The 19,747-nt window shown below is 42.6% G+C and overlaps 1 protein-coding gene across 10 annotated transcripts in view; it reads left to right on the top strand.

The window, feature by feature from the left end:
* The window catches only part of SORCS2 (sortilin related VPS10 domain containing receptor 2), a 929,896-nt gene that overhangs the window by 732,197 nt on the left and 177,952 nt on the right, over nt 1-19,747 (top strand). The gene's annotated exons all lie outside the window — the stretch shown is intronic.

A 19,747-nucleotide genomic window follows, 5' to 3' on the forward strand; every position in this document is an offset into this window, starting at 1 on the left:
TTGCCAGCTAGCCATCCTACAGATAGATAGATTGTTATAGAATGGATTGTCTAGAGTGGATGCACATATAGAGTAATCTACTTATTGTTCTCAGTTTTTTTCCAGTTTGGCATCATTACCTAAAATGCAGATTACATTAAGCAAACATATAATCTGACATGACCTATTTTTAAATTTTGTTTTGTTTTTAAAGTGAAGTATTCAGTATTGGATAACCTAAGTAGGATATTCCCATCTGTCACTAACAGCATTGAAGAATTGCTCTTAAAAACTGAGCAGCTGAAATCTCATGGAGGGGGCAGCAATTATTTATCAGTCACATTTTCTTCTTTGACTGCTGTGGACCCTTTATCAATGGAACTATCCTTCCGTTAATATAGATTGAAATTACTTGGACAGTAATGATATCTCAATGTATGGCGATAAGCTAGTCCTGTGCTCAATGTCAAGGAAACAAGGGAATCACTGATTTGATAATATTTTGCTGGTGTCAGTATGACTCACCATTGCTTTTGCCCTTTCATTCATCTTGGAAACTCATTCTCTACTACTAGCTGAATTATATTGTTAAAATAAATTAAAAGAAGAAAATATTTACCAGGCACTAACCCAGTGAATTCAATTGTGCGAATTAAAAGCCCAAGGCCTGTTTCTGTGTGTATGTTTTCTTACATTAGAAAGATAGGCCAGGTGTAAATGTGTAAGAAGTGTAGATTTTGAGTAACTTCATTCAGTCAATGAAGATACACAAGCCTAAATATGATGTGAGATTGGAATCAGGCTGAGACTGGACAATTAGAAAGCTGTGACACTACTAGAAATAATCTTGGCAACATTTAATACACAAACTAGATTATCATAATGGTCTCTTGTGGTATTAACATTTATTAATTGATATTTTTTATTGTTAGGGAAATTGTTCAGGACTTGTGTTGTAAATTAGAGTTTTTAAAAACTGTTTGACATTGATCATTTCAATTATGCACATATGGGTCACATTCTGCCTCCTAGAATCTGGGCAAATGGATGACTCATAACTGAGATAGCTAAGGATCTTTTCTCTCTTGCCCCCCAATATGAAGGCACATTGCAGAACATTTTATGACCTTTCCACAATGCTTATGTAGAGCTGATGAATTTCATCCTCCAGTCTGCTCAATTGCTCAACTTTTGCGGCTGCCCCTTTAAAATGCTGTCTCTGATCCTGGGCTTCCTGCGGCAGCAGAACCCAGGTTCTGGGGAAATGCTGCACAGAGCCCGGGATCAGTTGGGGAGTCCCCAGCTGACCTGGGGTTCCGCTGCCTCACGGAGCCCGGCTCAACTGTGAGGGGCAGTGGAGCCTGGGGTCAGCTCCCCAGGGGCAGTGGAGTGTTGGGTCAGCTAGGGAGTCCCCAGCTGATCCCAGGCTCCGTGTTGTGCTGCCCCTTTGAAACACCGCAGCGGCACTTCAAAGGGGCAGTGCAGCATTAACACCTGCGATTAATGCATTAAAAAATTGTAACACATTAATCCTGGACTGCATTAGTCGCAGGCATTAACGCATGACAATTGACAGCCCGACTATTTACCATAATATCTAAAACAGTATCTCCAAACTTCTAGTATTACTTGTTTTTGGCATTCGTTGAGAGCACTAAGTAGATATTTGATTGCAGAATAAAATAAATAAAAGGGAGAAAAGATGGCTTCAGTATTAAGCCCTGAACTGGAAGTGAAGTTCTAGTTTCAGTTCCTTGCTCTGTCATAGACACGGGCTACGTCTACACTGGCATGAATTTGCGAAAATGCTTTTAACGGAAAACTTTTCTATTAAAAGCATTTTTGGAAAAGCGCGTCTAGATTGGCAGGATGCTTTTCCGCAAAAGCACTTTTTGCAGAAAAGCGTCCATGGCCAATCTAGACACGCTTTTCTGCAAAAAAGCCCCGCTCGCCTTTTTCACGATTGGGGCTTTTTTGCGGAAAACAGTACTATGCTGTCTACACTGGCCCTTTTGCGCACAAGTCTTTCGGAAAAAGACTTGTGCCCGAACGGGAGTAGCATAGTTTTTCCGGAAAAGCACTGATGATTTTACATGAGATCGTCAGTGCTTTTCCGGAAATTCAAGCGGCCAGTGTAGACAGCTGGCAAGTTTTTCCGGAAAAGCAGATGATTTTCCGGAAAAACTTGCCAGTCTAGACACAGCCATGCTGTCTAAACTTGAGAAAGTCATTTAGGGCTGCTGCTGCTTCTTTTTCTCTTTCCCCTCTCTCTCTCTTTCTCTCTCTCTCTCTCTCTCTCTCTCTCTCTCTCTTTAATAAGGGTTTGTATATTGAGATTGAACTTGAGGCATTAAGGAGTTAGATTTCATACAGTAGATATTTTTATTCACAGAAGTGATGTGTCCAGAATGTTTTTTACATTATCATTTCTCAGAATACCAGCTGTTTTTATATTTCTCTTCAGATTGTAATAAAAATATTGTTGTTAGTAAATCCTCTTAGGAAACAGCTCAATGTGAGGATAAATCTGACATTTTCCAACCAGTGTCATAAAATCATAGTATTATGAAGGTTAGCTGTTGGGCATAGATGATAATTTTTATAAAGTTTTTATAACATTTTTGTCCTGATGAATTGTACAAAATCCTGCTGGGTTCTTATATTTCTAAACCAGCAAGAAATTATTTTCACAGCCCCTTTATACATATTGTATTCCACCTAGCATAATTAAGAGATGTTCCCAATGTCAGTGAGGTCTCTGAACAATTTGCACCAAAATATTTCTTGACTCTCGCTGCCATGATGTATATTCCCACTTGCATTAGAACATGCTATTATTGCCATTAAACAATAATCACATTCACTCTATTGTCACGTGAAGCACTTATTATTTAGCAAGCCCACTGTATCAAAGTGAAAGCATGTGGAATGTCATGAATGCTCATCAAGCTGCCATTCAAGGTATACTTTTCAGAACTTGGATTCAAACCAGGGTTAAAGAAATGTGTGTGGTTGCTACAGTAGCACACTGTTGTCTTCTGATTATATCCAAGACCATTGTCTCCAATCTGTGTCAGGACCTTGTGGCTCTGTGATCCCCCAAACACCCTCTTTCCCTCCTTCCCAACAATTGTTCCATTTGATATTAGTAGTTTAGGACTCTGTGAGTTGTGTGGTGGGATTAAGCAGATTGATCACTGAGTGCAGAAGGTGTGAGAAGAGGAGTTACCCCCCAAGAGTTAGGTAGCTGGCAAGGCACAGTTGGACCTTCTCAGCCCCAAACTGCAGTGACATCAGAGTATATGCTCTATTACTGATGAGCGAACTTTCTTCTGTTGTGCACCAGCCACTTATAGAGATCCTCCTCTGCTTCATGGCCAACAGCAGTGCATGGGAGAACCCTGAGGGCCCACAGGGAAAATGACTTAAGAGAGCTGTAGAAATGGTTCACTTTAAAAAAAAATTAATTAATGAGGTGGGGCAAAGGAGAACTGAGGTTTGCCAACAGCAGTGCATGGGAGAACCCTGAGGGCCCACAGGGAAAATGACTTAAGAGAGCTGTAGAAATGGTTCACTTTTTAAAAAAATTAATTAATGAGGTGGGGCAAAGGAGAACTGAGGTTTGCCAATATGTAATAGTGGAATAAAGAAACTAATTCACAAATTAGGCAGCACTGTCAGGGTCTTTTTTTTCCTGGAATGGACAACAGATCTGATCCTGTCACTATTGTTCATGTGAATTATATCCATGACTTCATAAGCAGTCCCATGGAAATAATAGAAGTAAGGGTGGCAGAAGGGAGCACAAGAGGTTATGGTTTGACAGGGAATTTTTCAACACTAACTTAAAAAGAGGAAACACAAATACATATTTAAATGGTCCAAGTTGTGCATTACTATTAAGCATATTACTGTTGGGCCTAGATGTTCCAAACTGGATCAGTGCTCTACTCAGCAGGGCATTGTTTCTTCATTTTGCTAGATAATGCCTTCCCCAAAGAGCTTACAATTAAACAGAGGCATAGGAAGGTTGAAGGGTCTTGCTCAAGTTTACATGTCAGGTCAGTGCCTGAACTAGCAATAGAATCCATACCTCTTCTTCAGTTCTAATTCAGATCCTCAGCAACTAAAACATACAGTGTGAACTTCTCTTACCATGTTATCATGTTGCTGCTTTAGGACAATGAAAGCTCTATACAACAAAGGAGAAACTCTTCTGTGCAGGAGGCAGAGATTTATCATGGGCCAGTCTGAGTCTGTAGAACAAATTCCATTAGGAACTAAAGACCACCACAATCTTCATTACTACCTTTTGCTCCTACTGCAAAGTGCACTAATATGATCTTGCCTTCTTAAGTATACACTCAGAGCAACACACACACATACATCCAGAAAATACCCAACAACAGATAAACAAAAAAGTCTACCAAAACACTCCATTCCCTCGGAAAGATGACAAGAGAAAAAACTACATAACAGATGTTAGTAATGTCACTAAAATGTGCTTTTATTCTACGGTTATGAGCACAATAAAGAATAAATAGAAATAGTAAATAATTTAACTTCATTATTCAGATGAAACTATAAATATCCTAAGGTATTCAAGGTTTAAATATATGCTAAGAACGACTTCTAACCGTTTCAATGTCACACTGTGAATTCCAACATTTAACTGATTCAGTGCCCCAGATGATATAGCATACCTCATATCAGCATCTTGAGAACACACTCATAACGTTTTTAATTCTTTTTGTTGTTGTGTTGTTGTTGTTATGCAAGGGGCTATGGCATAAGAAAGAATAGGAAAATAAAACTAAAAATTAATAAACCAAGAAGAAGAAGCAGAATATAAGCACCAATAGTTTCTTGTTCTTGCCAAGGTCTAATCATTAATAGTGTAATAATAATGTAGAAACCATTATATATAACTAGGTATTTCCGGAGGCTGTTTTATTTTCCATATCTGTCATTACAGAGAAATAGTAACACTTATGTATTGGTAGATGCATTGCAATATTAAAATTTATTACTATTTGTATAAGTTTAGAAGCAGGAATACACAAACTTATTTTTTAACAATAACTCTTTGTTCCGTTTTTAAAAGATCTTTCTGGTCTTCTTTGTAACCCTTTTTAAGCCTGATTCTCCTCTGACTTACACTAAATTCATAGAGAGGATCCTCAAGGAATCCATTTTGAAGCACTTGAAGAGGGGAAAGTGATCAGGAATAGTCAACATGGATTCACCAAGGGCAAGTCATGCCTGACCAATCTGATTAGCTTCTATGATGAAGTTACTGGCTCTGTGGATAAGGGAAAGTCAGTGGATGTGATATACCTTGACTTTAGCAATGTTTTTTATACAGTCTCCCGCAATAGTCTTGCTAGCAAGTTAAGGAAGTATGGATTGGATAAATGGATTGTAGGATGGATAGGAAGCTGGCTAGACTGTCGGGCCCATCGGGTAGTGATTAATGGCTCGATGTCAGGTTGGCGGTCGGTTTCTAGTGGAGTGCCCCAAGGATTGGTTCTATGGCCGGTTTTGTTTAACATCTTTATTAATGACCTGGATACGGAGATGGATTGTACCCTCAGCAAGTTTGTGGATGACACTAAGCGAGGGGGAGAGGTAGAGAGGCTGGAGGGCAGGGATAGGGTCCAGAATGATCTAGATAGATTAAAGGATTGGGCCAAAAGAAATCTGATGAGGTTCAACAAGGACAAGTGTAGAGTCCTGCACTTGGGATGGAAGAATCCCAAGCATTGTTACAGGCTGGGGACCAAATGGCTAACTAGCAGTTCTGCAGAAAAGGACCTGGGTATTACAGTGGATGAGAAGCTGGATATGAGTCAACAGTGTGCCCTTGTAGCCAAGAAGGCGAATGGCATACAAGGTTGCACTAGGAGGAGAATTGCCAGCAGATATAGAGAAGTGATTATTCCCCTTTATTCAGCTCTGGTGAGGCCACATCTGGAGTACTGTGTCCAGTTCTGGGGCCCCCATGATAGAAAGGATGTGGATGCATTGGAGAGGATCCAGCGGAGGGCAACCAAAATGATTAGGGGGCTGGAGCACATGACCTATGAGGAGAGACTGAGATATTTGGGTTTGTTTAGTCTGCAGAAGAGAAGAGTGAGGGGGATGTGATAGCAGCCTTCAACTTCTTGAAGGGAGGTTCCAAACAGGCTGGAGAAAGGCTGTTCACAGTGGTGATGGATGGGCAGAACAAGGAGCAATGGTCTCAAGTTACAGTGGGGGAGGTCTAGGTTGGATATTAGGAAAATCTATTTCACTAGAAGGGTGGCGAAGCACTGGAATGGGTTACCTAGGGAGGTGGTGGAATCTCCATCACTAGAGGTTTTTAAGTCTCGGCTTGACAAAGCCCTGGCTGGGTTGATTTAGTTGGGATTGGTCTTGCCTTCAGAAAGGGGCTGGACTTGATGACCTCATAGACTCATAGACTTTAAGGTCAGAAGGGACCATTATGATCATCTAGTCTGACCCCCTGCACAATGCAGGCCACAGAATCTCACCCACCCTCTCCTAGGATAATCTTCTCACCTATATCTCAGATATTGAAGTCCTCAAATGGTTTAAGGACCCCAAGAATGACCTCCTTAGGTTTCTTCCAGCTCTGTGATTCTATGATAGGGCTAACTTCAGTGAAGTAAAGAACATAAAATTGGTGTCAGTGAGAGAAGAATCAGGTGCTTTATTTTGCTTAGAACTACAATGTGGATTTTACAATTACTCCAGTGAGCTGAAGGAAATCTATTAATAATTGTCAAGAAACTGACAGATGGTTTTATAGACAGTAAAATATGTGGCCACACAGAAGCATAAGGTCTAAGGATGAACTCGTGAGGACTGAGATTTTTAGCAGCCATTAAGACAGATGATCCAAATTAGTAGATGAGCAGTAGCATATGTTTCACTTTGCTTTTTAAAAACTGTTCTTTCACAAAAATAATCCTGATTAAAGGCTTAGTTTTGATCTCTGATCCAAATATTTCTGCAGAGTGGGACTATATACTTTAAAGAGGCTATTAGCAGCCTTTTCTCACAATTATATCTATAGCAGGGCTACTCAACATGTGGTCCATGGGCTGCATGTGGCCCACAGCTGGTTTGTGGCCTGCGGGGAGGTTTGGGTTTACATGGGGCTCAATATGCAGCCTGCAGGTGAACAAAAAAATAGCCAATATAATGGTCTTCTGTTGATATGCATTTAGTAGTTAAATTCCTGGACTGTCATTGCTCATTAAAAATGCTGTCATATGGATGGAAATCAGGTAAATATTTTATTTTTATTAATATCAGCAGAACTGACTTAAATGGGGCCTGTGTGTTGTGTAGTCTTTCCTTAATCTTTGTATTCATGCCTGTCAATGTGAAATAAGCTATTTGCATGTATATGCAACCACAGTTATATTGCGGCCCTCGACATGTTACGTGAATATCATTGTAGCCCCCCGGGCTTCCAAAATTGAGTAGCCCTGATCTGTAGTATGAAATGCTGTCCTCCAAGAATCACATTAGGATAAAGCTAATATTAATGTGTTGAAAATCAGTAAAGAATATTGGTGTGGTATGACCAAGAATGAAGTTCCTAGACTTACTCAGTGGGCTGAAATATTGACCCTGTTGAAGGCAGTGGCTAAACCCTCCTTAACTTCTGTGGGGCCAAGATTTCAACCCAGGTAGTTGCATACTTGTGTCAGAAACTGAGACACATCTCATGAACGCTACATATTTAATGAGACAACGTGAGGGGTGTAACTTCCTTTTATTGGACCAATTTCTCTAAAGTTTGTGTCTCTTTATGGACAGAAGTTGGTTCATAAAATAAATTACTCTATCCAATATCCTGGAACCAACATGGCTACTACAACACTGCATATATATTTTAATGCACTATCTGGAAGAAACAAAGCACACAAGTTTTCCTGGAAAAGTATCCAGTATGGAGCTTGTAGCCTATGTGTGATTTGAACACATCAAACCTAACGAAATCACACAATCTTATGAAAAATCCACATTTTAAACTACCCTGTGAACTTGTAACACTCACCGAGAGACTCTGGTGCTAAGCCAATGAATGGATTACACTTCCTCATACTCAACATATGTCTTTTCTCACTTGTTTAGCTAGAATATAGCTAATTATTCTTAATTTATTAAGTAATCCAGGCATCATCCATTCCAAGTTATTAATATATTGGTAGGTGCTAAAGTCAACATTTTCTACTGAGCAGTAAGACTGCCCAGTGATCATTATTGGATAAATATAGAACTAGTAATTTTATATTAACTCTTTTAGTTAAATGGCACTCAACTCTTAGGCTATGTCTAGACTGCAAGCCTCTTTCGAAAAAGAGCGTCTAGACTGCAAGCGGAACTTTCGAAAAAGCAAGCCGCTTTTTCGAAAGAGAGTACCCAGGCAGTCTGGATGCTCTCTTTCGAAAAACCCCTGTTTGCATTCAAGAACACCTTTTTTCGAAAGAGTACTTTTGAAAAAAGGCGTTCTTCCTCATGAAATTAGGTTTACCACCGTTGAAAGAAAAGTCACGTTCTTTCGATTTAATTTCAAAATAACGCGGCTGCAGTTTAGACGCAGGTGAAGTTTTTTCGGAAAAAGGGCTACTTTTTTCGAAAAAAACCCTGAGTCTGGACACAGCCTTAGTGCCATATGTGGTACTTCTGAGCAAAGTGACAGGCATGTTATGTTCGATGTATGACTGAGAATAGCCATATAGCTAGTGCATGCTGTAGCCAAAAAGCCAATTTAGGATAATGTTGTTTATTTCCCTCAGATTCAGCATCCATGTCACAAAACATTTCAATCCTAAAAGCAAAATGTGGCAGTTAGAGATGATCACAAATCATGAGCCCAATTCTATAACCTTTAATCACATAAGCAGTCTCACTTTGTTCAGTTGGACTTTTTGTGAAAGAATTAAGTTTACAGGATTAGGCCCAAAAGATGGAATTCTATAACCCTGGACTTTAAGCAAGATCAGATGTGGATCTGGACTATGTGGATCAAATTATAGCATATATAGATATTAATGTGCTCCTCCAAAATCACACACCAAATTACTGAGAGAGCGTGGAATGCATCTGAAGAGTCTTCATCCTGCTCTCACCTTTAGCTATACTGCCTCCCCGTCCCATCGTTGCAATCTAGCATTAGGGTAAGAGATGTAAATGATATATTCATAGTCAACAAATCTTTTAGATCTTATGCTGAGTGAGATTTTTGGAGGATATTTAATTTAATTCTAAATGTTCTGTTAGAATCAAACTGTACATCTCTTGCAACTCTTGTTTACTTGTGTTATGCCGTGAGCTTTGGGAGATACTTACTGCTATACCTTGTCAGCTTACATTGTGTTACAGTATTCACAATATAATTTTTGTTGCCATTACCATTCTGCAAATATGTTCTCTATTGGCAAATTAAATTAAATGCTGTGAAAGAAAGGGTTTTTTTTTTCCTTCTCTTCATGTTTAGCTAAATAACTTAAGCGTTAATAAAGGTAATTTCTTATGTGTTAACCCAAGAAAACAATATAGTAATGTATAATGGAAAAAATAAAATAACATCTCACTGAAAGTGATCAAGACAGGGGTATGTAGCTAAACACCAGCATAGAAAGAGAGCTCTAAGCAAACAGGTTTTTATTATGTGATAAGTCAATGTGACACACTTTCAATATATGATCTTGTGACAATGTGAGAAAAATAGGAACTCTAAAGCATCAAATGTCCCTTCCTAAGCTGTCCAAGATCCAACACTACCACATGGCAGGCAAGAATATTTTTTAGCCAAAACATTTGATGGACATGTTTATATGAGTGCTACTTGTTACAATAGCCTGTAACTTATGCCATTTGTTCTCCTTTGCCTTCCATGATAGTGCTTGTCAACTTCCAATTTTACTTAGACATGAATAATATAGACAACCTAAAAGATGTACCCTTGGGTTAAGAAAAATAATTAAATGAATTCCCAGCATGAACATGATAAATCCTGTATATTAATGACAATGTTAAGTGGAAATACTTATTGTAGCATGATATCCCGTGAACCTTTCTGGTGCCTTGCAGACATGCAAAGTTATTCTGTCCTCAATCACGCTGGAATAAACCATTGAATTTCCTAATGCAAAATTCTTCTTTTTGATGAGGTGTAATTTTCCACCCTGAAAGGTAGTACTGTCAAGTATGTTGTGCCCATGGTTAACTATATAGTATGTGAATTCACAGGTAGCAAAATGCTATGTGCTGTGTATTGCATTTCAGATAAACCTCAGTAAAAGGCAACATCATTTAGTGAGACGTAACACCACTGTACAGTACAGCTAGTTTTGGATAGAATCAGGCCTGAATTACATGGAGTCAGATATCACCCATATGGTTGTAAGTTTCTGAGGGTATTTGATGGGGTGAAGGAACCGTGCACTGCTGGAGGCAGGACCCGGAAAGGCGGCGGTGGCTGACCAGCTCTCCCCGTGGTGGCGGGAAAGGTGGCGGCAGCTGGGCTGCACCAGGATGGTGAAGGTGCCCGCACGGCAACCACAGGCATGGTGGACACTGGTGCATGCGCTGTGGAGAGTGGGCACAGAGCACCAGGTCAAGGACGCAGGGGGCGGGTCCGGTGGATGCCAGTTCATGCATGTCGGGGCGGGTCCGGAGGATGCCGGAGCATGCACATTGGAGGCAGAGCTGGAGGACACCAGTGCATGTGCGCTGGTGGCGAACCAGGGAGGGGGTTGGCAGCCCATAAAATGGGAGGGGCCGGCATGATTGGGGGGAGTGACGGGAGTGGAGGCAGGTGAGGGGTCAGTGGGCCAGGGGAGAGAGGCCTGAGGAAGGGCCAGAGAGCGGGGATGAGGAAGTGGCCCAGGGCGGGCAGAAGGAGTCTTGCCAGTGGGCTGGCGAGTTTTGGCGGTTAGCCTTGCCAGCCAGGTGGGGGAGATGACTACCCCCACCTCAGGGCCCTGGGCTGGGACCTGGAGAGAGGGAGGGCCCAGGACCCCCTCACACTCCTGGTCAGGAGTTGTGCACCGCCGAGAATAAAGTTAACCCCACCCCCGGGGTCACGGTTTGGGTCAAGGGCGAAGAGAATGGAGGGGAGGGAACTCCATTAGAGGACTCCTTCACAGGGTACATCTGTATTTGAGCTGGAAAGTATGAGTCCCAGGTCATGTAGGTGAACTTGCACTAGCACAGTTGAGTACATATTCCAGGTACCAGGTGGGCTTGTAGTCAGGGGGCTGGCGGAAATGACATATGTTCCTTTGAACACTGTGCTATTAATAGGTGATATATCAAGCAGAACCTACACTAGCTGGGAATCCCACATCTCAGATCAAATGTTACACATAGCCTGGAAGTTTTACATATTCCACAATAACAACGTTTAGGGTGGAAAACTAAAGCCCAGCAATAACAAAGATTTTTGCATTAGGAAATTTAAAGCCCTCAGTGTTTAGAACTCAGAATCTATGTCTTTGGATACAATTCTCATTCATATCCACAAGTGAAGTAATGTAGGCTGTAGGAGCAATCATTTACCTACGGAGTATATTTTACTTCTGAGTGTGAAACATTATAGCAAGCAGAACAGGCCACTAATGCAGGCAAACTGAAATGTGATTGATTTCTATCTGTTGGAAATGTTTCTTCTTGTGCCAAAATTACATATTCCACAAACACCATACAGGATGGTTCACAGGCCATAGACTCAGTGTGACTCAGTATTTATGGTCTTTGTGACCTTTCACACTAGATTTAAAACTGAAGAAGCTATGCCTCTGTCCACCATGTGCCTCCGCGATTTGATTCCCTGCCTTTTCCAGAGATGCAGAGCACCACAGCACATTGGTAAATCATTGCAAAATCCCATCTGCAATCTCCAGTATCCTTGCATCCTTAGCTTCTCCTCTTTTCGAGTTTCAACTAGCTCTTGCCAATTGGACATTTCTTAATCTGAGCTTGTTTTCCAGGTGATCAGTTCACCTTTTCAAAGTCTTGTAATCACAATTGTCAGTTAGCATGGTGATGTAAGATTCTTAAGGCATGAACCTCCATTTTTCAGTTTTATTTTCTTCCTCTTTCCATAGCATTGGTCGTAGCAATTAAAATAACCTGGATCACAACTAACCTTTGTCATAATCAGGAGTGCTGAAAAGCACCCAGTAACTAAGGGGTTAACTAATGTCTTCTGTACCTAGCCAGGTATCGGGGGGTCAGCCAATTACAATGCAGGTAGGAATTTCAAACTGAAAGAGAGTGGTTTTCTCTCTCTGTTCTTTGTTTGAGAGGCAGAGCAGTTTCTTCCACGTATTGAGGGAGATGGGAGAAACTTCTCTCTCCAAGAATGGACTTCTTACAATGTGTAAGTAGGGAAAAGTTTGGATAGTTCATCAGGATTTATTGTTTTCCTTTTTGGGGATCATATATACATAGTAGCCCAGTGTCTGAGAGTCTGTAACGCTGAAATGCTGGCTGTTCCCTCTGGGGGGCGTTGTTGCTGAAATGCTGGCTTTTCCTTCTGGGTGGCCCGTGCTGCATGGGGAGTGTGGGGCCCAAACGGCTGCTTGCGCTGCTTGCTCCCCTGCAATGGCCCGGCTGAGCGGTGCAGAAGTCAGCTGAGTGCCACGGCGTGAGGGGAAGAGGGCCAGGGCAGTGACGTACATGGCCAGGGGGCAGGGCCTGGGCATGTACGTCAACGCCCCGCCCCCCTTCGCCTCCCACTGTGGCATTTGGCTGACTTGTGCGCCGCTCAGCCAGGCCGCCACGGGGGAACCCCAATGGACACTTGTTCCCCCGCGGTGGCCCGGCTGAGTGGCGCAGAAGTCAGCCGAGTGCCACGGCGGGAGGCGAAGGGGGGCGGGGTGGTGACCATTTGGGCTCCGCGGTCCCCCGAGTGAGAGGCAGAAGGGGGAGGAGAAGAGAGAGAGAGAGGCAGGAGGCAGAGGAGACCTCGGGAGGGGGGAAGGGGGGGAAGCAGCAGTAGGAGGGGAGAGAGAGAGAGAGAGAGAGAGACACGGAGCGAGAGACCGGAGGCTCAGGAGAGAAGACCGACGTGGAGGAGAAACCTGAAAATCCCGTCTTATGACAGGCTAATTGGCTAGTTTGGAAATAATATCTGAGCTGTTAATTGTGTTTTTTTTTCTTTTGTAACTAGGTCTTTTAGCCCAGGGGGTTTCCCTGAGTATCTTTGTCAATTGGTGGCTCTTTCCATCTAGCCACTTTACTATGCTTGCAACTGTAGTTTTGTTTTGATAATAAAGGATTTTTTTTCTAATTAACTGGGATTGGTTGATTGTTGTGTCCTTAGGACTCAGTGCATAGTTACAAAGGCAGAGTCCATTGTTGTATGTGGATTCCCTCTGTGTTTCCCAACTCCAAGCAAAACGTAGGTTGGGGCAGGGCGAGAGTTTTACTTTAGGAAGGAGATTTCCCAAATGATCTCTTCCCTAGTTTTTCTTGGAATGACTTGGGTGGTGGCAGCGGATTCCCCAAAATCTGGGTATTAGGATTTTGGGGGGAAAGTTTTGTACTGAAGACTGTAGAACAGGGTTTCCCAATTTATGGGTCGGGACCCAAATATGGGTCACCATTACATTTCAGAAGGGTCACCAAGTGTCTCCCAGGTGGCTCTGCCCTCCCTCCTCCCCCCGTTTTTGAATTACCTGAGGTCACCAAGTCTTCCTGAATTGTCAAAATGGGTCCCCAAAATGTTGGGAACCGCTGCTGTAGAGGCAAGGTTTTGGAGTGCTCTTGCAGGCCCCCAACTTCTGCATTTGTCATGCCGGAGTGGGGAACCACCGTGACAACCTTACATTAGTATTTATTGAATTCCAATGATTGAAATCCAGAATTGTTTGCTACCTCACATTCAGAGGTTCAAGAAACTCTAATGCAGGCAATATGAAGTTAAAAATAACAGATTTGAGCAAACTCAGGTTTGATTTCAGATAGAAATTTGGCCTGGCTTCCAGAGGTACTCATTAATATAAAAACTGATGTGAATGGGAGCTATAATTTGAAAATCTGATTGTCTTTCTAGCAGTAGCATAACTGGATTAAATTAAAAATGTTTTACCAAGTTTACACTGGTGTAATTGACAGCAGAATTTTGCCCATTATGTATAATTCTTTCACCTGAATTGTTGAGAGAGACACAATTTACAGGTGTAAATTTACACCAGTGGTGAATTTTTAGAACAGTGCAGTTCTCATGTAAGTACCTAAATAACAGCTGAGTTTCAAAATTGCTCTGCACCCAGCAGCTCACACTGTGACACTTAGAAATGTTATTATTTATTTTCATGTTTTACCACTAGCAGCTAGAAGTCAGGGTCTTACCGTGCTAGGCACTGAAGACATGTAGCAAAGAGAGAGAGTTCCTGCCCCAAACAGAGGTAATTTAAGTGACAGCTAAATAAATAGGGTTTGAAATGTGCTGAAATCTTTTTAAAATATTGTCCTGATGGCGGATGCTGAACCAGTTTGAAAATGTAGCACATAAGGTTTTTAACCATCTACTATTGCTAAAATGGTGCTGTATCCTCCTGTTCTAGGTTACAGCTGTACAACCCCATTCAATACTTTGCTTTTACCCAATACAACTAAGAGAAGAATTTAACTGGTAGCTTCTAAAGCACTTTGATTCATAAATGATCTGGAGAAAGGGGTAAACAGTGAGGTGGCAAAGTTTGCAGACGATACTAAACTGCTCAAGGTAGTTAAGACCAAAGCAGACTATGAAGAACTTCAAAAAGATCTCACCAAACTAAGAGACTGGGCAGCAAAATGGCAAATGAAATTTAATGTGGATAAATGTAAAGTAATGCACACTGGAAAAAATAACCCCAAGTATACGTATAATCAAGGCTCGATGATCATGGCGAAAACCACCCGCCAGCCCCGCACCACGCCTGCGCAAGACCCGCACTGCGCATGCGTAGACCGCCAGTGAATGGGGCAACCGGCTGAAATCTACTCGCCACAGGCGAGTAGATAAGCATATCTGTCGAGCTCTGTATATAATATGATGGGAGCTAATTTAGCTACAACTAATCAGGAAAGAGATCTTGGAGTCCTCATGAATAGTTTTCTGAAGATGTCCATGCAGTGTGTAGCGGCAGTCAAAAAAGCAAAGAGGATGTTAGGAATCATTAAAAAAGGAATAGAGAATATGACAGAGAGGGTATGTCTACTCTGCCACCCTAGTTCGAACTAGGGTGGCTAATGTAGGCACCTGAAGTTGCAAAAGAAGCCCGGGATTTAAATATCCCAGGCTTCATTTGCATCTTGCCGGGCGCCGCCATTTTTTAAATCCCCGTTAGTGCGGACTCCGTGCCCGCGGCTACACACGGCACGGAGTAGGTAGTTCGAATTAGGCTCTCTAATTTGAACTACCGGTACACCTCGTTCCACAAGGAGTAACGGTAGTTCGAATTAGAGAGCCTAATTCAAACTACCTACTCCGTGCCGCGTGTAGCTGCGGGCACGGAGTCCGCACTAACGGGGATTTAAAAATGGTGGCGCCTGGCAAGATGCAAATGAAGCCCGGGATATTTAAATCCCGGGCTTCATTTGCAACTTCAAATGTGTACATTAGCCACCCTAGTTTGGACTAGGGTGGCAGTGTAGACATACCCAGAGTATCTTATTGCCCTTATATAAATCCATGGTACACCCACATCTGGAATACTGCATACAGATATGATCTCCTCATCTCAAAAAACATATACTGGCATTAGAAAAGGTTCAGAGAAGGGCAACTACAATGATTAGGGGTTTGGAACGGGTCCCATAGGAGAGATTAAAGAGACTGGGACTTTTCAGCTTAGAAAAGAAGAGACTAAGGGGGGATATGATAGAGGTCTATAAAATTATGAGTGGTGTGGAGAAAGTGAATAAGGAAAAGCTATTTACTTGTTCCCATAATATAAGAACTAGGGGCCACCAAATGAAACTAATGGGCAGCAGGTTTAAACCAAATAAAAGGAAGTTCTTCACACTGCGCATAGTCAATCTGTGGAACTCGTTGCCTGAGGAGGTTGGGTAAGGAATGGTGTCCCTGGCCTCTGTTTGTCAGAGGGTGGAGATGGATGGCAGGAGAAAGATCGCTTGATCATTACCTGTTCTATTCACTCCCTCTGGGACACCTGGCATTGGCCACTGTTGACAGACAGGGTACTGGGCTGGATGGACCTTTGGTCTGACCCAGTATGGCCGTTCTTATGTTCTTATCTATTAGATTCTTTTTAAATGTACAACATGATTATTGTAATCAAACAAAAAACAATAAGCAAAGGATATTACACAAATAATGAAAATGGGTCTGGAGGCATCTTGCCATTAGTGGCTGCCTGCCCAAGCGATTATTCTCTCCCTTAAAAGTAAACGGTATGGTATGCCTTCATGTGCCCCATGGGGCTCTTTGTTCTCAGAAGCTATAATCAAGTTATAGGCTTAATTCTCCATACACTTCTCCTTCTTGTCTGCTTATTAATTCAGAGAAATGCCTGGGAGCAAGCTGATGAAGCGAGGTAGATTTGAATGTGAGACATCGTTGTCAGAGAGAAGAGGAAATAACCTTTTTTCCCTCTGCCACCAGGCTGTTTAACTTGCAATAAATTATCGAGAACTGTTAGTAAATTAGTATGCCACGTGGGACGAGCTGTGAAATTATTGTGTGATTTCTATTTACTTTTCTGGAATGGGCTGTAGTCTCAGATGAGTGCTTTTTTCAGGAAACTTATTTACATAAATGAGAAAAAGGCCATTTTTTGGGGAGAGGCGAGAACGTAGATTACACCAAGAGTTTTTAATGATCTTGTAATTACACGGAGAGACTCTTCATAATTCTGAATGTTTTTTTGTTTTATGACTCAGCCTTTCAGATTATTTTACAGTCCAGGCTCCACACAGCAGATTGTGGTGTATTACATGGTTTTGAAGGTAGAGGCAAAGATATTTTTAACAGTGTTTATCTAAAAAACACTTGATAGCAAAGCCAGTAAAGCATCCTGGACTCTTAATCAGTGGCTAACTGTAGTCTGGGACTGGAGTGAATTAAAATATGAGAAGACAAAGATGTTGGAGAGATATGTGGGAAAGGCATTTGTAAACAGAAGAAAATAGTCTTTGATGTATCCAGTGGTGGAGATACAGGCAGTCCCCGGGTTACGTCAGTCTAACTTAAGTCAGACCCCTAGTTACAAACCGGGGGGGGCCCGCTAGTGCGGGGTGCCTCCCCCACTGTCACCGCCTCCGGCGGCAAAGGGGGCGCTTCCCCCCAGCAGACCAGGGAGATGCGGAGCTAGCGGCCCCCCCCCCCACAGCAGACCAGGGAGGTGCGGAGCAGCTTTTCTCGCCGCGGAGGACTCGGGCGGCGGAACCGCCAAGACGCGCCGCGGTCCCGCCGGCCGCGTCCTCCGCGGCGAGAAAAGCCGCTCCGCATCTCCCTGGTCTGCTTGGGGGGGGGGGGCGCAGCTAGTGCGCCCCTCCACCCCCAGAAGACCAGGCTTTTTTCGCCGACGCCTGGGGTAGAGCAGCTGGGGGCTGGGGGGCTGCCGGGTTGGTCCCACAGCGCCGAGCTGCGGCGCTACTGGCCCAACCCAGCAGCACCCCCACTGCTCTTCCCCAGGACTCTGGTGTCCAATTCAGCCGCTGCTGGTCAGTTTCAACAGCAGCTGAATCTGAACGCCAGTTCCGACTTACATACAAATTCAACTTAAGAACAAACCTACAGTCCCTATCTTGTACGTAACCCGGGGACTGCCTGTAATATTAACAGGTATAAAGTACAAAGAAACAAAATATGGAACAACTTGAAGAGTAGAAAAGTAATTCTGAGGCTGCTCAAAATGAAGAGGGGCAGACAGTACTCAACTCTAATTTAATATAATGCTACAAAATTATGTTTGTAAGGGTAATTCATGAGATCTATGCCCAAGGTCAGCTCCAACAATGCTGCAGCATGAGACTAATGGATCTTTGAGGCTGACATGGAAAGAAGATCAAACTCCAGTGACATGAGGCAAGGAGTACAATACATGACAGATTGGTAATATTTGTGATAAGATGAACTAACTTTATGGAAGTATGATACCTTTATGGAATTAAAACTTACTGAATCAACATCCATACCTTTAAAGTTCATTGTATTAGAAATGTAAATGTTTATGTACTATTTGGAGATTGCATGGAACTACTTTAGCAGGAAGTCACGATTAATGTGATCCCTGGAAAGTATTCGGAATTTCCAAAGTCTTTTTTGAGCAATTAAATGAAATGGATTCCCTGGGAAATAGTTTAGGGTGATGGGAATGCAAATTCTTCTCTCCAAAGCCAACCCTTTGAAAATACACTGGGGGGAGGGGCGGGGGAAGAGGGGAGACCCATTGTGCACAAATTACATGCTTCTGGAAATGCCAGTTTAAAGAACCTGATTTCTTTAAAGAGGAAATTGAACATGTTATGAATGTGCTTGTTCTGAGCTCAAGCTCTGGTGAACTTGTACCCATAAGGAAGCCTCTAGGGTGGGATGCTGAAAGATTACGCTTGCCAAAGCCCATGTGAGAACTGGGCTAAACCCTGGTAAGCTAGTAAATTTTCATGCAGGGGGTTGGATTTGTTTTAATATGATTTCTCTGCAATACTTTGCTCTTGAGAATGAATTAGACTTGCCTAGAAAACACTGTTACCTGTTTCTGAAGCATGTTTGCTTTGGCAGGCTGCCTTTGCTGGGAGATGGGCAGGGAAGGTAGGAAACAGTCCAGGGTCTCCACCCAAGCGAGGCAACCGTTGGGCAAATGGAAGCCTGAGAGAGGTTGCTCTTGCTGAATTAGTGAGGGGAGATACCGTTGCAGCTTGTATCTGAACTGTGACACAAGCGACTTGGTGCTAGTTTAAAACTCTCTGGTCCTTGCTCTGTAGGTTCTTATACCGTGCTTTTCACTGAAGCTGTCTGAACACCTCCCAGTAATGCATTAAGGGCAGGAGGTTCGGCTAGATGACCCTTGCAGTCCCCTTTAGATCCATAGTTCTATGATTCTGGGATTAAGCCGTGTAACTAACATCTGCCACATGGGGTTTGTTTTTTTTCCTCTCAGCCTCTCTCCATGGGAAGAAGTGTGTGAGATGCTGTGGTTTCTTTTGTGAGGCTTATCACGTGCATACGTACACAGAGCTATCTGTTTGTGTTAGAAAATGGAAGTGCAAACAAATGTGCCTGAAGTTTATAAAGATCCTTTTCCTGTCACAGTTCATTCCACAGTCCCATCTCCTGCCAACACAAACTCTGTCCATTACTGTGGTCAGAGTCATTGTGCTAATGGGATGGAGTTATTAACAGTGTCCATCCCACAGCACTAGTCAGTCTTTTAGATGTCCTGGTGACAGTTCCTTGTGTGCCTTCAAGTTGAGGACTGACCTGATCGAATAGTCTAGCTAGTAGAGGGAGGTGAGGACAGGTTTGGTGGGCTCCTGATAGTCTGTGTTGTTGTGAAGAAACACTGAAATATTCAATATCAGTTGTAGTTTCCTGGGCTGATGGCTTCATGTCTACGTATATTGCATTCCTGTAGTCAGGATGCGATAACATGAATAACTGAGGTAAGTTGATTGTTTGCCAGGACAGGAGGGAATCTCCTAGGCAACGGGAGGTGGTATAAACATTACTTGTGAGGTCCACTATGAGAGAGCTTAGCATGCGGAATCCAGGAGCACCCTTAAGTTCTGA

This window comes from Pelodiscus sinensis, chromosome 5 (assembly GCF_049634645.1).
Source record: "Pelodiscus sinensis isolate JC-2024 chromosome 5, ASM4963464v1, whole genome shotgun sequence".
NCBI classification, from domain to species: domain Eukaryota; kingdom Metazoa; phylum Chordata; order Testudines; family Trionychidae; genus Pelodiscus; species Pelodiscus sinensis.